This window comes from Oryza glaberrima, chromosome 12 (genome assembly GCF_000147395.1).
Source record: "Oryza glaberrima chromosome 12, OglaRS2, whole genome shotgun sequence".
Lineage (NCBI taxonomy): Eukaryota > Viridiplantae > Streptophyta > Magnoliopsida > Poales > Poaceae > Oryza > Oryza glaberrima.
The window spans coordinates 11252614-11259166 of record NC_068337.1 but is presented as its reverse complement, the minus strand read 5'-3'; positions in this window follow the sequence as shown (position 1 = coordinate 11259166).

Below are 6553 nucleotides of genomic sequence, written 5' to 3'. Positions count from 1 at the left end.
AATTGCCAATAGAGAACTTGGACTGTTCGTGTTTTCAACCCGGTCCGGAAAGCCCGGATTTCGTAAAATTCGGTTTTCATCAATCCCGTAAACATTAAGCTGCAATAGCATCGTTGCCAGCACTGCCAATATAGACAGTTGCGTTGCATTATTAGTGTCGTGAATATCAGATTTGTGTCCATCTCATTATTCACTCAAATGAATCTCGTGGATGTTTTCTGAATTCACAACTATTTTTGCGAATATAGTGTACCTTTTACTTTGATTTGAAAGTTTTGATTCCAACTACAAAAATTTGTCTTATGCTTCAGAAAATTTATGGATCTCTCTTATATTCAGGAAAGTGAAGCCGTTAGGTTAATTAAACGAAGATTGTTGTACCTTGGCCCTGAAACAATTGAAGAGGGCTCTCTACTTGTGTTGAAAGTTTCACCGCATTCAGTGAGCAAAGAGGATCATTTTGAGCCTCACACTACTGTTGGTAACCTTTTTTTTTTTGGCAAGAAGACAATCACGATCGCAGTCACCAACCACATGTTGATGAAAAAAAACACACTGGCCTAGAAGATCTGCTTAACTCTTGTGCATGTCCAAAATCTTGCTTTTAGGTTCGTGAGCGTGCCAGTTGTTTTGATCCTGCAATCAACAAGAATAAAAGACAAGAAAACCGAGGTTAAATCCATAAACGATAGCTGATCGGCTAGGAGCCGATGGTATATCGTCAATCGTCAAGCCGATGTTATTGACATTAGATCGGCAACGATGAATAAAGCAATATAAAACTAAATCTACTCGATCGGCTATAGATATTAACGATATATAATCTTTCTCTCGATGTATATTTAAACTAAGTGATTGGGATAGATCGACCAACATGTCGAGACAGTATAAATCACTTAGGTCTAAAGATACATCAAGATCATGATTATATAAATGTTTATAGCATAGCTGATCAGATAGATCTAGCATGTATCGGCTAATACTCCAATACCACTCTATATTAAGATATCAAAACAAGTAAAATATATTAAACAAGAAGCCTAATATACCTTAATATGATAAGATCTTAATATAAAGGGCGGATCTAGCATATCAATCAAGCATACGAGATATAAAGTAGCTAAATCAGGTAAGATCGGCTAAAACTCCGATACTATCTCTATTAATGATCATGAAACAGGATAGATATCACAATTATAGATAGAACTTAATAGATCGAACTCAACCGATGCATCATTAAGAATAACGATAACTGTAAGATCTAAGCAAGATAATGAAAACCTATGAGAGATGGTAGATACACGATATAATCTATATTAATAACGAGACATAACTCTATCGACTACTTTCTAACAGTAAAACCAGCCGATCACAAGTTATATAGCGCAACTAATACATATTATGAGGTATATATGATAACTCGACGAATTACATAAACAAGATTAGAGTGTCATAAAGATGGAAACATTAATCCCGAAAACGCAAGCCGTCATGACAAGTATACCTCTAGTTGAAGATCGGAATCGATGCAGCTCAACCCGAAAGCAAGAACTCGTCAAAATAGAATGAAAGTAAAAAGGCTGGCGATGTGCCGAAAGTGTTATTGAACTATGGTTGTAAATTATATGGGTTCAGGTTATATTTATACCCGAGATACATGATATGTCCTTGCCGGACACGACTCTTATCTCTAACAAACTCTAAGATACACATAAATACCGAACCTGGTTCATATCTTACCAAATTTGGTTGTTAACACATGCCCCCCAAGTCCGCTATATTGGTAATGTTGCGGATTTGCTCAATCTCCTTTTCAGAGTATAACTAGGGTTTCCTACTTTGATTCCGTTTTGGTCATTACCGCGCTCTCTTTTAAATAGTAACCACCGCTTTGCACTTTTCATGGCGTCAGCTTCCGTTTTAACCGCTCTAGCCAAAACTTTCCCCAATCTCTTCCTCGAGCTCTCCGACGACATTTTCGAGCTTTCTGGCCATCTCGCAAGCAATTCCTTGCAGCACCAACCTCCGTCACCGACAATGTCGACCTCCACCGACCCCTCGAGCGCACCAACCGCCAACTACGTTGAGGTAAGTACCATCGGCTAAATCCCCTCTTTTTCGCACAAGATTGGTCATCCCTTCACTCAATGTTTGATTTTCTTCCTCTGTAGCATCTTTCTCATCAAATTGCAGTTCCCAGCATAACCGATGAGCATCAGTTTATCCTTGGCCCAATCGGCAATCTAGACCCCCACTGAGTTCATCAATGGCGAAACCAATCGGATCCCCTTTAGATTTTCTAACCCCAACTTAAGCCTCTGGAAGAACACCTTCAAATCCTGGCCATCAGCCGAAAAAAGTTGGCCAACCTGGTATATGAGAGTATCGGCTAACAAACTAACCCACTAGGAAGAAATTGGCAGATATGGCTAAGGATGAACCTATGATGACAGCTGCAACTTACTTTTGGTCCACCGCTATGAATACTTTCCTTTTCTCCCAAGGACCAATGACCCCCGCCCTCCTGGATGTTACAATAATAACTGGTTTGGATATTACCTCATCGGCTAACCCAGTCAGCTTGAATACAGCACCCACCTTTGAGTTCAAGACCAGGAGCATATGTGGCTGGTCAGGCTTTGTTGCGGAGAACATGGGCACTAGGCTAGTAAGCCCAAGGGAACATGCAGCTTTCCTCCTGATGTGGCTAGAAAAATTTATGTTTTGTGGCCCAAGCTGTGGTCCTACTGCCAACTGGCAACACATAGCCGAAAATCTGGTGGAGAAGAAACAATTCCCTCTTGGAAAGTATCTCTTAGGCTATTTGTATCAGACTCTGAGTACTGCAGTAACCAAAATAGCCTTTGGACTATCAATCGACACAGGAGGTCCCTGGTGGCTGCTTCAGATCTGGCTGAACTTGCACACTAGGAAGGTTGTTGATCGGCCATCCCTACCAGATGCAAAATTCCCAAGGTTTGAGCCGACCATTGATGATGATGGAGAAGAAATCACCACACGCCGATGTATGTGTCCTTTGGAGAAGCAGCATCCACCAACACCGCATCCAAGCTGTCGGTTGAACCTTTCAGAGAATGGTTCAATAATTTCTATGATGGATTTCCAAAGAATACTAGAATCTGGTTTGCATATGAAGGATTTGGCACCTTTGAACTGCTGAGTGATTTTCGGTTTGATGAGATCAATTCCGAAAAATATGATAAATCCAGAGAAGTGTTTTCAACAGCCATCAGCCCTTTCATACTTCCTGTCGGCATCTATCAAGGCAAGAATATCCATATATCTTATGAGTTCTACCATCCGACAAGTGCTGCAAGGCAACTAGGCATGGGCCAACTACCAATCCGTTTGTTTTTTGCCGACAAGATCCAAAGCAGGGGAGAAATATCATTGGCACTTATGATGGATCGGCTATTGAACATTCTAGGACCACCCTTAGGCAGTATCAACAATATTAAGCTGAGGATGTTGAGGAGTGCAGCTTTTGACCGATGGTGGATAGAGTGGAAGAAACATTTGTTCCATCAATCGGCTTCAATGTATTTGTCAGATCTATTCCCTAAAGCTTTCCCTCAAGTAAGAATTTTTTCTCTTTGTCAATTCTGTCAATTTTAAGCCGATTGATCAATCTTAATCTTTAAATTTTTCTTTTTGCAGACAATAGAATCGTCCCCTTCCCATCACAGCGAAAGTTGCGTAGAAATCCAATATGCTCCAGGACTCCTTCCCAACGGTGGTGGTCTAGCTCCCCCAGTCATCGGCTATCATGCCCCCAAGACCTCAGCGCTGCTGCACGGTTTGCCTCGTGTGCCGATAGCCCCTAACATTGGCAAGAAGAAAAGAACAAAATCGGCTGCTGCTCCATCGGCTGCAAGAAAGAAACCTAAGAAGCAAAAGACTGCTGCCGATGACATACCAACCATAGATCCAGATGTAGAAGAATTCCTGGAGAATGAAGAAGTAGCAGAAGCCATGGATGATGCTGCTAACATCATTAGCGAAACAAGGGAGCAAACACATCTAGCCGATCCTCCTGCTCCTCAAAGAACTCCATCACCTGCAGTACGTCCCACTTACAAACCAAGGGTATGTATTTGCTCTCTTTCATCTGTTGCTTTAATATTTAATTCCAATTCCTAATCTTGTTCTTTGCAGAAAATGAAGTTGGCTTCTAAAAAACCACAAGCACCGACTCCACCGGTTAAATCTCTAAGTCCCATCAAATTTTCTTATCAACTTTTAACTAACTGATGGTAACTTAAATTGGTTCTTCTCAGGCTCGTCATTCTCCAACTCCTGTTCTCGAATCAAGTGAGCACACTCAATCGGCTGCAGGAAGCCATCACATAGAGGAAGAAGAAGAAATAGTAGCACCAGCCCCAGCTATCCTCGTGAGTTCCTGTTTTCAATTTGTAAATCATATCGGCTGCCATGTGACTCTAACTAATCAGATATGCTCATACCCTTTTTCAGGTCTTAGCCGATATGTTCTCCTTTGGCATCAGGCAGTTCATGGACGAAGAAGAAGAAACCACAAGCAAAGCCTTGGTACCTCTAGCCGATGATGTAAAAGCAACCCCATTGGACATTTCAAAACGGCTGGAAGGCTCTTTGGAAACTCTGGTAACCAGCTGTGGATCCATTAGAGATAGATTTCATGAAGTCCATGATAAAACTCCAGACGAGTTAGCCGATGCCATTACCCCAGCGGCATACCTTGAGCAACATCGGCTCAAACTCGAGAAAGCCAAATAGAGGATTGCCGATCATCGTGAGAGAAGGGACCTTTAGGCGACCATCCAAGTTAGCAGGGATTCTATCAACAAATAGAAAGCCAAACTTGATGAATTAGAGGCCGGTCCGAGTTCTACTCAAACTAACATCAATCGGCTGAATGCCCGGAGGATAGAGCTCTTGGCTGAGTTAGAGCAATGCAGTGCATAGATTGCTCTTGAAGAACAAAAGCTTGCCGACTTGTCAAAAGCCATTGAAGATCAGAAGTCAAAATTGAAAGCATCTGTCAAGCACTTGACCGACCTGTCCAAATCTCTGAAGGTGATCTCAAGCACTGATGCAACCGATGCCCAAATAATAGATGAAGTAGATCAGATTAGGCAAAAGGCAATATCAGCTATCAAAAATATGTGTCTGGACGAGCTAAATCTTGTAACTTCAATTTTAAATTTGCAAACTTTTGGGATGTAATGCATTCCAAGTTTAGAACTTTTGCCTTTTGTTTTTGTTTTTGAAATCCATGTTTCATATATATATATATGCCCCCCTAATTTTGCAATGTTGAAGACATTGATAAAATTATAATTTAGACTAAGGGCGATATATCAAATATCGGCCATCATACATCGGCAAAGCACAGCCGATTATGACAAGAAAAAACCACTAAGGGCGATATAATCTATATCGGCCATCTGAAGGCGATGTCACCACATCGGCTAACATGTATCGGCAAACATCATCCGATCATGAATTAATCCATACACTTGGGTAATATTTCTCCAAGTACTTGCCATTAAGCGCTCGTCCATAAACTTCGCCATCAAGTCCTTGCAACATATAAGCCCCTTTGGATACAACTTTGTAGATCTGAAACGGTCCTTCTCAATTCGGTGACCACTTGCCGAATTTATTGTCATGATTCCCTATTGGCAAGATCAATTTCCAAACCAACTCCCCTTCTGAAAAAGACTTGGGCACCACTTTTTTATTATAATGGCGGGCAATTCGTTCCTTATCCTTGGTCACCTTTACAAGAGCTCTTAATCTGGACTGAACTACATCTTCTGTTTCATCTACCATAAGATTATAATACTCATCGGCTGTCAACTCATCCTGTAAATCTATTCTTCCTGAGCTAATTGTAGTTTCCCATGGCAGAACTGCTTCATGTCCATAAACAAGCTTATAAGGAGGAACTTGAATCGATCCATGGCAAGCCATCCGATAAGACCATAATGCTTCAGCTAATCTTGTATGCCATTGCCGAGGAAAATCAGAAATCTTTCTCTTAATCAGTTTGATCAAACTTTTATTAGATGCCTTGGCTTGCCCATTAGCTTGCGCATAATATGGCGAAGAATTCAACAACTTGATACCCATACTATCGGCAAACTGAACAAATTCATATGATACAAAAATCGATCCCTGGTCGGTTGTGATAGTCTGTGGAATACCAAATCGGTAGATAATATGTTCCTTGACAAACTGTATAGCATCCCATGAATCAACTTTATTCAACGGAATCGCCTCTACCCACTTGGTGAAATAATCGGTTGCCACCAATATGAACTTATGTCCTTTGCTTGAAAGTGGATTGATTTGACCGATCATATCCATACCCCATCCTCCGAATGGCCATGGCTTGATGATAGGATACATAGCCGATGCTGGCGCTCTCTGAATTGCTCCAAACTTCTGACAATCTTCACACCCTTTGTAATATCGGAAGCAATCCTCTAACATTGTTGGCCAAAAATACCCTGCACGCCGAAGCAACCACTTCATCTTATGAGCCGAT